The sequence below is a fragment of the Panthera tigris genome, chromosome B4 (genome assembly GCF_018350195.1).
Source record: "Panthera tigris isolate Pti1 chromosome B4, P.tigris_Pti1_mat1.1, whole genome shotgun sequence".
NCBI lineage: Eukaryota > Metazoa > Chordata > Mammalia > Carnivora > Felidae > Panthera > Panthera tigris.
The window spans coordinates 3,038,280-3,058,545 of record NC_056666.1 but is presented as its reverse complement, the minus strand read 5'-3'; positions in this window follow the sequence as shown (position 1 = coordinate 3,058,545).

Genomic DNA, 20,266 nt, shown 5'->3' with positions numbered 1-20,266 from the left:
GTCTGGCAGTTCCTTCAGTGACCAAACAGAAGAGTAAGCATACAGCCCAGGAACTCTCCCCCTTGATTTGTACCCCAGGAGAAATGAAAACGTGGGTCCACATGGAACGTGCACGTGAATCCTCATAGCGGCATTATTCCTAACAGACAGAAGGTGGACACAACGGGATGAGTGATCTATCTGCACAATGGAACATGACACCACCGTGAAAAGGAGCAAAGCACTGGCCCATGCTACCATGTGGGCACACCTTGAAGACATGATGCCCAGTGAAAGAAACCAGGCCCAGAACACCGCGTAGTGTAGGACTCCATTCATCCGAGAGTCTGGAATACAGAAATCGACAGAGTCAGAGACGTCTATAGTGGCTGTTCAGGGCTGGCATCTGGAGGGGGTTGGGAAGAGAGGTGGGGACAGTTGAAGGACACTGGGTTTCTTTCTGACATGACAAAATGTTCTAAAACTGATCATGGTGATGATTGCACATGACTGTGACTAACCAACAGCCACTGAATTATACACTTTAAATAAGTGCAGTGCCTGGTACTTGAATTCTATTTCCAGAAAGCTGATTTTTAAAAAGGAACAAGAATGTTGGGGCCCCCGTGGCTCTGTGCTTGGAGACTACGGGGCGTGGGTCTGGGCCAGGGAGGGCGAGGAGGGGAAGGGAACTCCCCATAGAGCTGGTCAGTTTAGGGACGACCTTCCTCCACGCTGCAGACTTCTTGGGGGCCGCCATGGATCATAAGGACGTGATCCTTGGACCCCTAGAGTCACATACCCCAAATCCATCTGTTCCTTAGATGGTCTTGTCTTCTTCAGCCAGCTTGTCAAATACTGTCTTAAATGGCACTTGGATCTCAGGTGCGCCTCAACCCCTGGCTTCTCTTTCTGATTTTAACGTTAACATGAGGACTTGGGGAAATTTACTTCCTTTCTTGCTTCCTAATTTTCTCAACCGGACACAATATTGGGTGCCCTACTGGGGAGCTGTCACAATTCAGGCCCACGAAGTGCCTTAGGTTGAGAAAGGAATTCTTGTGTGCACATCTTATGGCGGGTTCTTTCAGATTCTTTTGGGAGGGACTCAAAGGAAAGGCATAAATACTCATGAGGCTTCTGACATCACACAAATACTGCTCTATATCCTGTTCACGGTAGCAGCGCCTCTGATTTAGACCCTGCTCCCCTGATTAACTGCATCCCGATGGCCAGCTCCAGTGTTAGTTAAGGTACACTTATCTTTCAAATTAGCACATCGTAAGTGGAACAGGAGGCTCCTGCGGCTCTCCTGTTCCAACTAGGCACGTGAAGGTGAATCCTGCATTCTAGAACAGATGCCAGCACGGGGAAGAGCAAGCCCTACGTTGGTAAAACTATCAGGGTACAGTTTTGAAAGTGCTGAGTATCTCATGGTGAGTGTCTCACTCTCACTTCATGGTGAGGCAGCGCTCCTCAAAGCTGCCTCGGGAAGCATTTCAACCCCCAGTCTCTGTTCGTGCAAGCTCTGCCGAGACCAGCTGCCCCGGGTTCCATGAGCAGGTCACCGTCCCCAGTGGGCACATCAGGAATCAGGGGAGCTTGCTGCCACTTGTCACTCTGATACTTGGAACTGAACAAACAAAACACAAAGAGCTCAAAAATCTTTCTGTTGTCCTCAGACTTTGGAAAACCCTGTTTGAAAGTGTACCGTTCCCTTAATGTTTCTGGGGCAAACATGAGACTACGTGTTCATTTCCTGACTGCCTGGAAGGTGATTTCATTGGCCTTGGCTGTCTTTTTTTTTAATGTTTATTTATTTATGTTTTGAGAGAGAGAGAGAGCGGGGAAGGAGCAGAGAGAGAAGGAGAGAGAGAATCCCAAGCAGGCTCCGCACTGTCAGCGCAGAGCCCGACGCGGGGCTCGATCCCACAGGTCACGAGCTCATGACCTGAGCCAAAGTCAAGAGTTGGATGGTCAACCAACCGAGTCACCCAGGCACCCCTGCCTTGGTTGTCTTTAAAAAGCATGGATCCATCCTTTTATTGTGAAGAGAGCAGAAGGACACTGGCCATTGAGTCCAATACCCTTGACGTCACATTTAACTCTATAGAGTTGATGATGAGTCTGCCCCAATGACTTGAGAGCCATGTTTCCCTGTAGATCATTCTTTTATCTGACACGCCCCCCCCCCCATTCATGTGTTCTTCTGTATTAGAATGAATATGTCCTCTTCGTTGGACCATAAAAAATGTCAGCCCACAGGACACCCTGTTTTTACAACAAAACATCCTACCTATAGAGCTATAGTATTATAGAGCTATTGTATTAACTGATGTATTGTTATGACAGTTACCACTACCTATAGAGCTATTGTATTAACTGATGTCTGCGGACCCTGCAGGAAACGGGGGGTTTGCGTTTTCAGAGACCTGTAGTGTCGTTGCTTTAACTCCGGATGCTTGAGGGTTGCGGCCACTATTTTCTTTGCTGGGAAACATCTTTGGCAATTTTTAAAGGTAAAGAACTTGACTTTGTCGTTAGCAACTGCTCTAGACCGAATGCGTGTGTTCCCCCAAACCCGTATGTTGACACCTACTCCCCCAGGGTGATGGTGGAGACCTCAGGATGGAATTAGATATAAAAGAGACCCCAGAGAGCCCCCTTGACCCTCCCCCATGTGAGGATACATGAACCAGGAAGCAGGCCCTCACCAAACACAGAGTCCACCGCCTCCCGGGTCTTGAACTTGCAGCCTCCGGGGCTGTTAGCGATCAGCATGGGCCGTTTGAGGCATGCAGTGTCTGGGTTCTGTTATAGCAGCCTGGACAGGGTAAGACAACAGCTCTGAACCGGCAAAGAATTCAGAAGAACCATCTGGTAAGGATTTCAAAGGGCAGCATGTAAAAATATGTGACTTGTAAGGCATGGTTTCTCTAGGTGCCTCTTTAGCACAGCTTTTGGCTGTTTAGATGTGCATCTAACTCTCTTGTCTGCTCTGATCCAAAGCAGCAAGAAAGATGTTGCCTTGAAAAAGACCTATTTTTCTGATTTTTTTTGTCATAGGTAAGAGAATGAATGGCCTCTTGCTCAACCTTATTTGCATCAGCCCTAAGGAAAATGAATCACAGCAAGATGGCATCCAAATGCTTTCTCCCTGTTTGGTGTCATTCACCTTTGCTCTGGGAAAGTCGCTGTAGCTAGAAAGTCACTTCCGTATCTGTCTGTCCTCCGGTGGCTTGTGTATCTCCAAAAGCACGCCAACGAGTGTGCTGAAGTGCCTGCCTTGGAGAGGCCAAGTCACCCGTACTGTGGCTTTCTCTCATGGTGCCATATGTCTGGTGTCTCCAGTGACAGAGACACTGGTGGGGTCAGCAGGATGCACCGGGAGCCTGGGAGCCCAGCATGGCCCCAGTAGAGCACAACACCCCCTGCCTGGAAGCACTCCTTTCTACCCGTTACTATATATTAGCCCTCACCTTGCTGGGGAGAATATTTATAAGAAATCTAATGGACCATCAATGCCAGAAGATGGCCTGAGCCTCATCCAGCCTCTGGGAGCCCAATACTCTGGTGCTCTGAGAAATTAGCCTCAGATTCTATCTCCTATTTGCAACAAGTACTCAGAACAAACCAGAACTTAAGTATATTTCTTTTGGCTCTCTTGCAAAGTATAAGCACCTTGCAGAATGCATTTGGTAGATCAAGACTGTAAGCGACTTTTATCTGCAATATCTTCTTGTATAAAAAAAAAAGGAAAAAAAAGTACGGCACGAATATCATCAATGAAGAAAGCTTTTGAAGAGGCAGCGGGCTATTACTTCTTAAACACTCTTCTCCCCAGCGTGCAGAATAGAAGATTGCTGAGGCAGCTGTTTATGGGAAGTAATTATTATTCTTTGCCGGCACCGAGGAGTAAAGGGAGATAATTTTTAAGAAGTAGAAGACACCCAATTCCAGAAGATTTTGCTGATTAATTTTCTCACTGCTTTCATTCAGGCTGCTTGCTTGATCCGGAAATGGGTTTCTGACTAGAAAAACAGCGCAAAGCGGGACAGTCAAAGAGAGCACGTTCTCAGGCAGCATTTGCAACAGACGCTCGTTCTGTTCTCTGCCCCTCAGCTCCTTAAATGGGAAGAGACTTGGGGCTTCACTCTGCTCCCCGCTCTGTAATGGTAAATAGGGGGTGATGTGCGCCGGGACAGCACATGGAGAAATGTCTCCCCCCGCCCCCCATTGCAGACTATAAAAGCGGGAACTGTTGTGTATCATGCTGTTGGCACACAGCTTACAGTTAACTGCATGGAAACAGGCCATCGTTTACCATGGAGGCTTGTAAAAATCATTCATCTACAGCAATGTTACTTAAAAATAATCTGGAGTGCCAGGGTGGCTCAGTTAGTTAAGCATCCAACTTTGGCTCAGGTCATGTTCTCCTGGTTGGTGGGTTCGAGCCCTGTGTCGGGCTCTGTGCTGACAGCTCAGAGGCTGGAACCTGCTTTGGATTCTGTGTCTCCCTCTCTCTGTCGCTCCCCCACTCGTTCTCTCTCTCTCTCTCTCAAAAATATACATTAAAAAAATAAAAAATAATCTACCCTCCCCAACACACACACGCACACACACACACATGCACATCCTAATCCCAAAGGTAACACAGAGGACCCTGAATGGACAGAAATAGCAGTCTGACGTAGCGTTTGTAACTTGAGATACTCAAGCTTTCTCGGGGCTGTTCACATTCCAAGCATTGCATTCATGGAAGGAAGGACACTGGCCTGGGGAATATTCTGCGCATCTCTGTGCAGAACATCCGAATCTCAGTTTCCTCACCTGTAAACTGGGCCCTCCTAAGACCTGCACCACTTACCTTACAAAGTTCTCTTGGAGATCAAATGAGATAATGGCTCTCAGGTTGCGTTGATAACTTATAAATTAGATTCAAACATCGTAAGGTTTATTGTGACTTTGCTTCAAATGAAGCAGGAGTGTCTTGGGTATGTGACACTCCATGCACTAGGGCATTAAAACAATTTATTAATAGAGTCGACCTGGTTGTTTTTACTTCCTATATGAATAGTGGTTGTTTCTTTACCAGGTAATGTGAGATGAAAATGTACACCCTATTTCTCTTTTCTTAGCAATAATAATCACAGCTTATACTTTGTTATCATAGTTATAAGAAGTAATAATATACTTTTATGGGTAGGTTTACCTACCAACTTATATCCATGCGGGCTTATACATAGCAACTTATACCCATGCGGGCTTTCTGCTGGCTAGACGCTTCTATGAGCATTACACAGATTAACTCACTTGATCCTAACCAACAACCCTATGCATACCGTTCTGCCCATTTTCTAGCTGGGGAAACTGAGGCATGGGAAATTTAGTGAGCTCGTTGATGGTTGCAGCTCGTAGTGACAAAGGCAGGACATAACCACGGGCAGTCAAATTCTAGAATCTGCATTCTTACCCAGATGCTGTCCGTGCTAGCTTTTTTTTCTATATCATCAGAGAAAGAACAGGTTTGTATTGTTGGGTATAGAAATTTCCAAATTGCCTTGTAATAACCTGAGTTAATGCCTTCCTTATGACATTCCTTCAAAGGAAACACAGTTTTATTTTGTTTTAGAAAAGGGGAAAAGCTATTTTAAAAATGAAGTCCTCTGTCTACAGTCATCTGCTCGCAGCCCTGAGATTAAAAGCTATGGTCTCTGATTCTGTGGCTTATTCACTGTTTCAATGGCCCAATGAAATGATCAATTATGTGCCGTAATTCTAAGGTCTGGACAGAGAACCTGGGCACCTGGGTGGACGCCAGCCACCAGTGCTCTGCTCAGACGGGAATCACAGCAGAATGCAGGGGAGAGTGACATCACGGAAGAGACGGCTCGAACCTACTTTCATTCTTGTTTTAAGTTGCCAACCGGCAACCTTGAGTATTTTCATTAGGAACCGTTGACGCGGCCTCTGCGGCTGGCCGCGGATGACCGTGGGTTGGCCTGCAGGTCGAGGACAGCTGTTGAGTGGCACACAGATGTGCGGTAGGAGGCATGTCTCCGGGGGCGCTTCTTGCCTGCGGAGCGGAGGTGTAAGGGCTCCCTTCCCCCACCCCAAGCCGACCTGGGCTGCCTCGCGGGCACTGAACAATTCTGGTTTTGTCCACCCCACGGAAATGACTGCAGGCAATGAGGAAGGAGCGGTGTACCAGGACGACCGCGTGATATGCCGTCAGGGCCACAGGCACAGGCACCAATAAAAGCTGAATCTCAGGGGCGCCTGGGGGCTCAGTCAGTTAAGCGTCCGACTTGGGCTCAGGTCATGATCTCAGTCTGTGAGTTCGAGCCCCGCATCGGGCTCTGTGCTGATGGCTCAGAGCCTGGAGCCTGCTTCGGATTCTGTGTCTCCCTCTCTCTCTGCCCCTTCCCCACTTGTTCTGTCTCTCTCTCTCTCAAAAATAAATAAGCATTAAAAAAATGTTTTTAGAAAGCTGAACTTCAAAAACAGCTGAATGCAGGTGGACAGCTAAAACAATAGATGAATGAATGAATGAAGCAGGTAGAGAAGCACGCACACATCACACCCACAGATTCAGCACATACACAGGCACGCATCTGTGTCTGTGTTTACAGTTCCACTTGTGACTTTTCTAGTAAGCGGCTGCCCAGCAGAACCACACTAGACTCTTATAAATATGTATGGTGACACTTGTCCCCCAAATCAACCCCCTTTGCCGCCTGACGGAACACTCAGGGAGCTGAGAGGCGGGTCCCTGGCTGCCTTTTCGGCCTGACATGGCAGCGGGCTGCGGCACCTGTGGGCGGACAGCCTAACGTGGCCGTGCCCTCGCGCCCCGCCTCGGCAGTGAGGGTGCAAACCCTGCGTGCGGCGCTGACGAAGCCGGCTGCCGGGTGTTCTCGGGGCCCCCGCCCCGCAGAAGTGCAAGTGACAGGAGCCTCTCCAATTCCTTCTCGTGCATCACACAAAGTCACGCCTGGAAGACGTAAGCCCGAACGACACGCAGGAGGAGGACAACACGTGGGAACTTTGTGCTTTTCTGCTCAATTTTTCTGTGAACTATAAGCCGCTCTCCAAAATAAAATCCTTTAAGTAAAAAGCCAGCCTGCGTGAGAAAACGATTGCACGCGCAAATAGCAGTGTTGAAAACACCTGCCAACCCGCCTCCAAGAAAGCCTCATTATACTTTTGTTTTATCAACCTGTTCACTGGGGGGGGGGGGGGATCCCGGCTTCCCTCGATTCCCAGCGGTGACCTGAGACCAGCCCGCGGAACCTCCGTGGCCGGAGCCTCGCTGAGTGACACCCAGGGGACCCTTGCCGTGGTGCTTCTGCTCCGGGCATTTGGAGAACATCGGAAGGCATCCTCAGCCCAGACATAAAAATTGGAGGAACAAACAAACTGAACCCGTGAGCCCCTTCCAAGTATTCAACAGATACTTACTGAGAGCCCGTGAGCGCCTCATCCTCCGCTACCACTGGGTGGTTGAGGCCAGAAACGCTGCTCTCGTCTCTGTCCGGAGGCACAAAACACATCCCGGAGTGTTTTCTGAAAGAGAAGGAGAGGTCATGGGAGGAAAGCAACTTGCACCGACATCATGGCTTGGGTTGCTCAGGTAGCCGCGGAATTCTTATACCCTGAGAGAGTATTGGGGCTTCATAGGGGAGGGTAACAAAGTCCCTCACTCTCTCTACACCTGGGGGTTGGGAAACCCCACTGCCCCCAGCCATGTGCGGGTCCTGTCTCCAGCCTCCTGCCCAGTGCTGGGTCTGCCTTCATCCTGCTCTGCACTTCCTCCCGGCTCACCGCATACCCCGTCCACACACACTCACCTCACCCACTCACCCCCACGCCCCAGCCACACACCCAGTTTGTTCATGTATTGAAGCGTCAGTTTTCTCACCTGAAAACACACAAAAAACAGTAGTGAAGTCTCCATTCAGGTAGATGTGTGGGTATATACAGAGGTGGCCACCAGCACTCCCCTTCACTGTGTGTGAACAGTCCCCCTCCCACCCCGGGGAGGTCTATTTTTCTCCCCTCGAATCTGGCTTCTGTGACCCGGTTGACCAACGAGGCTCAGTAGAAGTGACCCTGTGACGTTTTCAGCAAACTCGCAAGGCATCCGGATTCGCCGCCATGGATGGAGGCCATCTGGTCTACCACAAGCAGCGGAGGCGTGGAGGACCCTGGTGGAGCCAGCTGGGACCCCAGCATGGGAAGGAGGCCTTCCCGGCCACCATCTGAACACAGTCTTGTGAGTGACACTACAAGGCCAGCAGGAACACCGTGTGCGCCCACACGCTAGTGGGAATGGACAAACTCGTGCTCAAAGCCCTCACGTTTGTGTGTGTGATTACACGTCTTTAATGTCTGCTTGGGGGCTGAGCGGGGGTCCGGTGAACACAGGTGTCGTTCACGTCCCATGCCCTCCCACCCTCAGGATGCACGACACCGCACTCACCAGGAAGGAAGGAGATGTGCCTGGCGTTGTTCCTCCCATTCTGTCCCCACGCTCAACACTGCACACGGCATCGTAAGATGTTTCGAGAAAAGGAACTCAGCCTTAAAATATGTTTAAACCTTCAGACCAGCCTTCAGTCTACCAAACACGGATGGTTATGGCGTCACAGCGGACTTGTGTGAGCAACTCCAAGTATTAGTGGTCCACAGATTACATTGTAAACGCAGTATAGGAGTTTACGTGTTTATTTGGACTGATTGAAAGCTATTCTAAAGCAAAACCCTGGACCAGTCTCTACCTCTGTGGTGTCACACAGACTTTTCTATATTCTTTTGTCCACCATGTACTATCTTGCATTCACTCTTGGATTACTTAGAAGCTCTTATATTTCCCCCCTAAATTCTCCCATGCTTATGGAGGATTAACTCCTTGAGAACAAAGGCATGCATCAGAATTTCTTGACATGCATCAATCACGGTACTTAGCAGAGTCCTTGGCATAAAGAAGGAGCTCAGTAAATGTGCTAAGAGCCAGAGAATTCTTAAGAAATATTTATGGATGATCCCAAGTTAGCACAGATGATTTCAAAACAAAGATATGGAAGATTTGCTCTAGGCTCGTGAAAGAAAAATATTTTTGAAAAGAAAAGGAGCAGATTAGCTAATTTTATCTAAAAATAGAATTTAAAAAATTCTTTGTTAAATTTAGGTTCCATTTTCTAAATAAAAAATAGAAGTTGCGTGTGTGTGTGTGCGCGCGCGCGCGTGCACATGTGTATTTGCCTCTCTGGTGGTATTACTTATGCACATTTATGGTCTTATGCTGGAGTTGGATAGTTTCGTATTGCTTTCGGGAAAGGACAGCAACAACACTGAAATTTTTGGTGTCAGAACGTTCCCCCTTTATTTACTGCAGGCTGAGCCAACAAACCTTATTATTCCCCATAAACAACAGCAACAACAAAAAAGCACCCCATAAAAATTAAATTGTGAAACCTGAATTATTTATGTGATTTCATTTGTTGGATGCATTTTGTGCCACTGAGCCTAGCTTCTTTCTAATGTCATAAGACCATTAGGAACCGTAATAATCTTCAGGGGATTTATCAACCCTTGCAGAATGGGGTGAGAGCCAAGGAAGGAGATTAAGGATACTGGTGAAATTAATCAAGCTTTTCTCCTCGTACGGGCCAAGAGCATGCGGTCGGTTATGATTCAAGCATTTTACACAGTAGGAACACAATTTGACCACTTCCATATGTTGAGTGTAGAATTATGTTAGTCTTTCCCAAAAACAATCCCATAAAAATGTCGATACTTGAGTGGACTACTAGCTTTATTCACTAAAAGGGGAGTTTACATACAGAAAGTGAATGAGTGTTGATACTCATTAGCTCACTGGGAGACATTACATTTTAATCCCACTACCGAAGCCAGGCTGGCTGATGTACACCAAGAAGACATGGGGAGATGTGGATACAGAGATGCTCATACATCACTGTTTTCTTGACCATAAAAGGAGCTGGCATATGTTCCCTTGTGAAATCCGAACGGGCTGCAGTCAGTGGCCTCGAAATATGAGCTTTTCCTTCTCACTTGAGGCAATGTTGAAGCTTTCTGGAATAGATAGAGGCCATCACTCCAGTCCTAACACAAAATGAAAGCATCATTGTGGGAGCAATTTTGAAAATGTATGAACTTCATAAAATGTTCCATTTTCCGCATTGTGAGTTTGGCTGCACAATCAGATCATCAGAGATCAGGAAAACTACCTTATGAAGGCCCCAACCCTGTTTTTCCTATTTGTATGATGCTAATAGAGAATAAGGCATTTGCCATATAGCATATTTATCAATAATGAGACAGGAAATAAATACATCACCTTATATTCCATGCAAAACATGGCATTTTATATGCCAGGCAAGACCCAAGAATGAGGTAGCCAACAATTTCAGAGATATTTTTCAATGAAGTCATTACGTATTTATCACCAAAACCATGTCTCCACTTTCCACATAATGAGGCTTAAAAAGACTCTTCATTAGGTCCACAGTAAAAGCTGCCTCATCAGATGAATAAAAAGAAAACTTGGAATATAAATTTGCTTGTTACTATTTCTTGTTTTGTTTTGTTTTTTTTTTTTCAAAATGAACCACCAGCTCCAATATCACTCCAAAAAAAAAAAAAAAAAGAAAGAAACAAACATAAATGTCAGAAACAAACTGACCAGTGGATGCGACACTTTCCAGCCTTTCCTTCAGATACCTCAGTAAAACAAACATGGGTGGCTTTCAAGAAAAACCAGATTTATTTTTGAAAGGCTCTGACTTTGGGTCATCAAGAACACGGAGAACCTTCTATTTTCTCCCCAAAAGAGTTGAGAGACCCCTGATGGTTCCCAGTGGAGGACATAGCACATACCCGTGTCTTGATTGGTCAGGCCATGGGCTCACACGTGGTATTGAAAGAAACCTGGTAAACGACGCGCAAGTGAAAAGCCATGAAAAGTTCTCCAGCTTGGCGAAAGAGTTTGGAGTTGTTCTCCAGTTGACTGCCACAATTTCCTCAAGGGAACTGCTAATTTTCTGATGGGAGAGCTATCTTTTGTTCTGCAGAGACCCCCACACACCCCAACTCAAGTCAACACTCAAATAACATAGATATGGGGTGTTTTGTTTGTTGGGGTGTGTGTGTGAGAGAGTGTATCTCACACACAGAGGTGGTTCTACAACCTAATTCAACCTGGGGGTAGAAGAGGAGGAGGAAGACAGAAATAAGATGTTTTTGTTTATTTTTTTATTAATAACTATTTTTAGAGCAGTTTTAGTTCACAGCAAAATCGAAGGTAACATACAGATTTTCCACATACCCACTATCCCCCCCCTTATGCCCACCCATTGTCAACACGCACACTGGTCCTATTTGTTACAGTGATGAGACCACACTGAAACGTCATCATCACACAGAGTCTGTAGATGACCTTAGGGGTCACCCTCGGTGTTGCCCATTCTGTGGGTTTGGACAAATGTATAAGGACGTGTATCTACCAATAATATAATCATACAGGGTATTTTCTCTTTTTCAAGTTTATTTATTTATTCTGAGAGAGAGAGAGAGAGAGAGCAGGGAAGTGCAGAGAGAGAGTCTCGAGCGGGCTCTGCAATGTCAGTGCAGAGCCCGACACGGGGCTCGATCTCACAAACCATGACCTGAGCTGAAACCGAAAGTCAGACGCTTCACTGACTGAGCCGCCCAGGCACCCCTCACACAGTGTCTTCTCAACGCCCAAAAAATCCCCTCTGCTCCTGTTCATTCTTACACACACACACACACGTACACACACCCCTGACAACCACTCATCTTTTAGTGTCTCTAGTTTAGCCTTTTCCAGAATAGTCATAGAGTTGGGATCATGCTGCTGTAACCTTCTTAGATTATTCACTTAACAATAATATTATTCACTTAACAATAATATTATTCACTTAATATTATTATTCACTTATCAATATTACTATTCACTTAATAATATTATTCACTTGATATTATTATTCCCTTAACAACATTATTATTCACTTAACAATATTATTCACTTAACAATATTATTATTCACTTAACAAGGTGCACTTAAGTTTCCTCCATGTCTTTTCATGATCTGATTGCTCATTTCTTTTTAGCGCTAAATAACAAGTCTATTGTCTGAAAGACCACAGCTTATTTATCCATCCACCTGCTGAAGGATATCTTGGTTGCCTCCAAGGTTTTGGCAGTTATGAATAAAGCTCTATAAACATTCATGTGCAGGTTCTGGTGTGGAATCGTTACTTTTCTAAACTTCTTATTTGAAAATAGTCGCAGATTCACAGGAAGTCACAAAGATAACACAGAGAGCTCCCGTGTACCTTTCGCCTGGTTCCCCCCCGACGGTTGCCTCTCACACACTCACAGTGCAATGTCAAAGCAGGAAATAACCTGGGTACAACATACGTGCCTAGTTTTATGTCACTTTGTGCAGAATTGTGTAACCACCACGGGTTCTACCAGACACAGGATATTTTATCACCACAAACGCCTCCCTGGTACTACCCTGGTGAATTGGATCCTGGTGAACGTATCCAAAGATACGTTCAATTCTTCACCCCCGTACCCGGGGATGTAACCTTGTTTGGAAATAGGGCCAAGGACCACCAAGGATTGCCAGCGACCACCAGAGACTGGGAGAGGTAAGGAAGGATCCGAATCCTCCCTCGCAGGCTTTGGAGGGACCGTGGCTCTGCGAACACCATGGTTTTGGACTTCTGCCCTCCAGAATGGTGAAGGAGTAAATTCCTGTTGTTTTTAGGCACCTGCTTTGTAGTCGTTTTTTACGGAAGCCCTGGAAAACGAGTGCATATCTCTTCTTAGCCACGCCTACCTCCTCTGCTCCCCACCCCTCTCCTTAGCCCCTGGCAACCACTACTCCATTTCCCTTCTCTCTAATTCTGTGGTTTTCAGAATGTTATGTAAATAGAATTATACCGTAAGTGACCTTTTGAGATGGGTGCTTTTTCACTCAGCATAATGCCCTTGAGATCCGCTCAAGTTGCTGTATCCACAGTCTGTTACGGTTGGTGGCCCAGGGACACTCCCTGGTAGGGATGTGCCGGCACCTGATTAACCATCAATCTACTCAGGGACACTTTGGTTATTTCCAGTTTGGGGCTATTACAATCCAAGCTGCTTTAAACAACTACCTACCTTCATTAGTGCTTCATTAGGCATAAGTTTTCATTTTTCTGGAATAAATGCTGGATTACACAGTAAATGTATAGTTTTTCAAGAAACCGCCACACTGTTTTCCAGAGTGGACCATACCATTGTATATTCCCACCAGCAATGTATGAGGGATGTAGGTTCTCCGTGTAGCTGCCAGCAGTTGGCGTTTTTTATTTTAGCTGATATAGCCGGCATGTAATAATAATTCACATGGCTTTTAAACCTGAATTTGCCCAAGAGCTCGCGATGCTGAACATCGTTCCATGTGCTTTTTTGCCACTAAAAATCCTTTTCAGGAAAACATCTCTTCATGTTGTTGGGCCATTTTCTAACTGAATTGTTTGTTTTAATGTTAAGTTTAAGAGTTCTTTATATATTCTCCATACTAGTCCTTTGTCAGATATGTGGTTTACAAATACTTTCTCTGTCTGTAGCTCATCTACCCAGGGTCTTTCTCTCAACAGTCTTAAAGCTCTTATCAGAGTCCTTTACAGGGCAAATGTTTTTAACTTGATGGAGTCCAGTTTATGGTTTATAATTTTTTTTTCCTTTTCTGGATTATGTTACTGATGTCATATCTAAGGACTCTTCACCAAGTCCTAAGTTCCGAAGACTTGTTCCTATGTTACTTTCTAAGAATTTGATAGTTTAACATTTTATATGTAAATCTATGACCCATTTTTAATCCTTTTTTGTATAAGGTATGAGGTTGAGATTCCTTTTTTTTTTTTTCATTTTACCTATAGATAATTTCTCCATGATTTCATTTATTTATATCCTTTTTACTCTAAAATTAAAATAAATCAGGGGCACCTGGGTGGCTGAGTCGGCTGAGCATCTGACTTCAGCTCAGGTCATGATCTCACAGTTTGTGAGTTCGAGCCCCACATCGGGCTCTGTGCAGACAGGTCAGAGCCCGGAGCCTGCTTCAGATTCTATGTCTTCTCTCTGTCTGCCTTCCCCACTCTCACTCTGTCCCTCTCTCTCTCTCTCAAACATAAAATAAAACATGAAAAAAATTAATTAAAATAAATCAGCTTTCCTCATTTTTGAGAGTTGTATAATAACTCCTATAACAATAAATGTAAGGACTAGTGAAAACTGAATGTCTAAGAAATAAATACTTGTGTGGAGCTCGTGATTGTTTTTAACTTTTATTTAATGATTTTGGCTGCTACAGCTTTAGAAATACATACCAACATAACGAGTTGCTAACAAGGTTTGCATCACCCAGGAGTTGATCTGAATCAACCTTAGCAACCTAGATGCTTAGTGCAGGTGCATATAAACCTAGAATCATGAGTTTTCATATCAGGAAACTACTTCTGGAACAAAGCAAGATATAAGAAGACGTTCTTTGAAAGCATAGGAAATTAGTATGTCATCCGGGAAGGAGTTAAGAATAATCAAAAAACCAAGGATGAGAGGTCTGTATGGGCACAGTGGCTTTCTTCCTAAGGAGCAAGGCTGAGACACATTGTCAGCACTGTCCCCTCTGAAAGCTAAGTCATTTATCTCCCCTGGATCCCAAGCATCATCTCAATCTCTACCAGAGCCTCCTTTTGGAATTGCCCTCAGTCATGTAAGAAACTACCAGGAATTATTTCTTTAAAGTCATGCACATGCAACACACACACACACACATACACAACTATCAAAAATGTTGACACACTAGTTGGACATTCCTTATTTACCATAATTGACGGAATCTGACTTCTGACTGCAAAATATCAGCTCCACTTTTGTATGACACATTGCTAGGGTTAAAAATTTTTTTTAATGTTTATTTATTTTTGAGAGAGAGAGAGAGACAAAGTGTGAGTAGAGGAAGGGCAGAGAGAGAGAGGGAGACACAGAATCCGAAGCAGACTCCAGGCTCTGAGCTGTCAGCACAGAGCCCGACGTGGGGCTTGAACCCATGAACCATGAGATCATGATCTGAGCTGAAGTTGGACACTTAACTGACTGAGCCACCCAGGTGCCCCTTTGGTTAAATTTTTTTTAAAGATTGGGCTTTTCTTAGAAGAAAGAGAAAGAAGGAAGGAAGGAAGGAAAGAAGGAAGGAAGGAAGGAAGGGAGGAAGGAAGGAAGGAAAGAAAGAAGGAAGGGTGAGAAAGAGAAAGAAAGAAAGAGAGAGAGAAAGAAAGAAAGAAAAAGAAAGAAGGAAAAAAGAAAGCAGAAAGGAAATACAAACTTACATAGGTTGTCTCACTTTGGAAGTATGCACCCTTCCAAAGGGATTATCTTAAAGACAACCACTTTTTAGTGTATAAGTTTGAGTATGTCCTTTTAAAATCCATAAACACTGCTTTTATTTTTTTGAAAAATGGTAATATTTAATTAAACATACTTGGGAAAATTTACCTGATTAATTTTTCTTTTTAAAAAATGCATTCTTGGGGCGCCTAGTGGGCTCAGTCAGTTGAGGGTCCGACTTTGGCTCAGGTCGTGAGCTTGCAGGTCGTGAATTCGAGCCCCGTGTCGGGCTGTGTGCTGACAGCTCAGAGCCTGGAGCCTGCTTCGGATTCGGTGTCTCCCTCTCTCTCTGCCCCTCCCCTGCTCCTGCTCTGTCTCTCACTCTCTCTCAAAAATAAATAAACATTAAAAAAAAATTTTAATGTGTTCTTTCCAGGTTTCGGTCCAGCTAGAGACACCCCCTTTCCAGTATTATTTTTGGAGCTTTATATATTTTCCTTGGCCAGGGGAAGAACATTGTGGTTCAGTGAAATTACATGGGCCAGACTTTTATATAAAACGAGTGGATAACACACACATTTATTTTGGCCCTTTCGTGAACTCCCACTGCAAAATATGGAAAAAGATGTTTTGAAAGATATAAACTCGCAATCATTTTTTTTTTAAATAGCGTAGGAAAGAAAAGCAGCTACGTTTTTGGAAGCTATGCAGAGGGAGTCCCGTTTCCAGAAATAAGGCACACCGGGTGATTCAGATTATCTTCCCCTTTGAAAGTAATAAAAGGATGATTGAACTTCTAACGCAGTTCATTTTAAAGTTACTGGCCAGGCGACAGGGTAATAAGTGATTGTCAGGGTGGACAACACGCTGGGGACCCAGAGAGGTTAGCCAAGCACAGAACAACTTTTGTCCTGTGGGCACCAGCCAGACCAAGCAGAAAGGAACCGAAATTTCATGAGTTCTTAAGGTCTGGCTACGTACAGAAGCAGGGGCTTCACCAGGAAGTCCTGCCCCGGGAAAGCTGGGGTCGGAAAGCCCAGGTTCTCGGTCGAATCTCCAGCGAGACAGATGTAAACCCCATCCTGAAACACACAGTCCACTCGTGCCCTCGGAGCAAAAGGGAAGATGCCCTAGACCCCGTAAAGGGCAGGTAGAAAACACAACGAAACAAAGGCAAAACCACAAACCTGCCACAAAAGCAAGCTTATCGCGAAACGTCGCAGTCTGGCTCCTCCAAACCAAGGACAGGTCGGAGTGAGGCTCTCTGTCCGCAGCAGCATTGGGCGAAGGTACCAGGGGCAGCATCAGGGTGACAGACGGATGCATGAAAGAACAAAGGGTGTGCCTTTCCAACGGCAGGACTGTGCATGTGGACAAAATGCAATACTGAAGTTAGTAAGAGAATCGGGCTGTTGTGTCTCCAACAGCAGAGGCAGAATGGGCCGTGGAGGGTGAGGGCAGGGGATGCGGCCGGGGCCTCGGGGAGGGTGTTTGCATGGAGTTCTCAGCTTGAAGTAAATGAGTGGATCTTGTGGAAGGGGGTAGCTTTGTGTGACTCACATCTTTAAAAAATGAACCCACTTTCTTCGCTCCAGGAAGGCAAGGAGGAAGCCAGGAGGAAGCGAGGGGCTGTCAGAAGCGAGGGGCTGGGGGCCGAGGTCAAGGGCACCCGTGGGTTCAGCTACGGGATCCGCAGGAACCATAAGGCCTGATTAGATGTTGGGTCTCAGGTCATCAAGGATGACTTTTAAGCCGTGTCTTTAATAAAAGGTAGGTAATAATACTATTGACAGAAATGAGGAGGTTGGGAATGACGACTTGTGAGGTAGCGACAGCACAATGACCTTGTGAGAGACTCGTCACAAGCGGGAGGGTTCCTGAGCGAGCGGATGTGTGAGTGGGTCCCTACACCAGGGATGTACCTCTGGGATTTCCCAGTGTGGAGCTGGTGGTTAAAGTCACGGCTTTAGATGAACCCTGCTCTGGGACGGCGCGTGGAAAAGAAGCAGGGATGGAAGGAAGGGAGTCCTGCACAGGCCAATAGCTCGGGGAGGACAGGGGCGGCCGGCGGGGCAGGAGAAAACCGTGGCAAGATACGCTCGGTGACCCGGTCTCAGTGCCGCCGCCACGGCGGGCCGGCAGGTGACCGGGAGCCCCGTGGCCTGGACAGGTGGTTTCTGGGAAGCTCCGGGAGCGGCCACGCGCTTACAGTGAGCTGGGGGGAAGGGGGAAGAGGGGAACCAGAGACCGTGAGTCACAGAAATCACATTTTGTGAGAATGGAGGCAAGGGGCGGTGTTGGAGGGAGGGCCCCTCTCTGGGCGGTACGAGATGTTCCTGCGTCCTGGAGGAAGCAGGGGACACGGGGTGACCGTGGCTCAGGCTTGGAGAAAGCAGGGAAGACGAGGGTCAGTGTCGGGCAGTGGAGGGCAGATGTGGAGGACAGGAGCAAGCACGTACGTAGCCGGGCGGGATCCTGTCCTGCTGCAGGGGTGAGGAGGCAGGGTAGTGAGTAGGGCCCAGTGAGGACCGTGGGTCCCACCCTGCGTGGCGCCTCTGGCCTCAGACTTACACTGTCCCTCCAGAGTGGCTGTCCGTGCGGCCCACTACCAAGGTCCAAGGCCGTCAGCCCCTCTGCCACGTCAGCTTCCAGAAGCAGGCAGACAGCAGAGTCTCTCTTCCTCCACCTTTCTGTTCGATTCGGGCCCTCGGTGGATGGGATGACGCCCCCACACTTTCACACACTGCCGGTCCCCACGCCGGGCTCTCCCGGGAACACCCTCTGTGGCACACCCGAAATCATGCCGGACCAGCCGTCTGGGCATCCCGTGGCCCCAACAAGTTGACCATAAACTTAACCAGCACAACACACTGCCTAGCCACACGAGTGCGTCTGGCAGGTGCAGAGTAGCTGGAAGTGACCCTACGACCTCTGGGCCTGGCCCAACAGATACCACCAGCAGCAGCTGCCTGCTGGCCAGGTGGTGAGGACCGGGGCATCTGGGCAGGTCCACCTCCGAATGGGGGCGCTCAGTAAGGTCAAGGCCCTCCCAGGGTCAGGGGGAGCCTCCTTGCATCCCTCCCGGGCCTGAACAGAGGGAAAAGGCTGAGAAAGGAGAACCCGCCCTCTTTTTTCTGCATCACTGCCGGGGTCACTGCTGGGAGGGGACAGCTCCTCTCATCTTCCCGGAGCCTGGACGGGGACTTACACCCTCGGCTTCCCGGTTCTCAGGCCGTCGGACTCAGACTGGGTTCTGCACCGCTTTCCTGGGTCTCCGGCTTGCGGACGGCCGACAGTGGGAGCTCTCAGCCTCCCTAGTCACATGATAAATCTCTCTCATAGATACGATCTACATATGCGCATGTGTCCACGTCTATATAGTGTATTATCCAGATACACCCTGCATGGATACATATCTTCCTGGTCCCCTTTCTCTGCAGAGCCATCGGCTGCCTCTCTGCCCGCCTCCCAGGAAGGGGAGAGAGGACAGTGACGTGACAGCTGCTTCCCACACCGGTCCCACTGTGGGCTCACGCGGTGGCCGGGGGGCAGCTTCTCTTTGGATTTCAGCCCCTTCGTCTGCATTAGGACTACGATGGCCTACACTACGTTCGCTGCTTGTCGTACAACCAGACACACGGAGAGCCCTGGAGAGACGATGGACACCACGCACACAGGGGGCGTTGCACACACTGGGTTTACGCCGGGTGGTGTTGTGTTCAGAGAGTCACAGAGCAAGCGAAGCCACGTCACAGATTTTAGCCGTCGGGGTGTCACCTGTACAATGTATTCGCTGTGTGCAGCTCGGTCCTTTGTAGTCATCGGAAACGAGACCCCTGCTGGAAAGCCGAATGTTTTCGCTGAAGAGTTCATGCGGACTCGTTCTCCTACGTTTATTGAATAAAAGGCTGATTCCAGAGAGAACTGAGCTGACAAATTCTTCAAAACAAGCGCATGGAGGGCACTCCAGCATATGCCTTCCTTTGTGTACTCCTCTGTGAGAGACTCACATCTTCTCTATTTAAAAACAGATTTCCTCGGGCGCCCGCAGAAGGAGGGTGATAACACGCGTGTGCATTGCAAACACCCCCAGGTAAGAGTGGGGGGAGCTCGCGGGGGCCCCACAAGACCGGCAAAACTTTGTGTGGGCTGAAGGGCCCTCACGGAGGAGATTTAAATCAGGGAAGCGTCAAAGAACCTCACACACGATGATCGCCCCCCAAGGCCAAGTTGAAGCAAAAGACCTTATAGGAGCTTTGTATCAAAGAAAAGCTTTTATCAGCCTTCTGCGGCTTCTATTTAACTTGCCATCATGATTGTATTCTTCTCCGACCCCAGGATTTTTCATGCGCGTGTGAGAGGGAGAAGACAGGACGGATGGTCAAAATGTCAATAGAGAGGGGGCTTAAGGAATCGTTTTATTTTATAACAGTTTAAAAAAATTGTATTGCTTAGGGGAGTTGCATTTCTCATGCCTAAGTTTTAGCAATAATGTTTTTCTTTTTTTAATTATTTTGTTAATGTTTATTTATTATTGAGAGACAGAGCACAAGCAGGGGAGGGGCAGAGAGAGAGGGAGACTCAGAATCCGAAGCAGGCTCAGGCTCCGAGCTGTCAGCACAGAGCCCGACGCGGGGCTCGAACTCACAAACCACGAGATCATGGCCTGAGCCAAAGTCGGATGCTTAACCGAATGAGCCACCCAGGCACCCCTAGAGGTAGTACTTTCCGATGGGAATTTATTACAAGCAAATCTTGTGCTTGTAAGTCCTTCTCAGATTTCACATGCTCATTAAGTTAGGAGGATCTGTTGATGCTAATGTGAGGAGAAAAGAAATCACACCAAGCAGGCAGCACT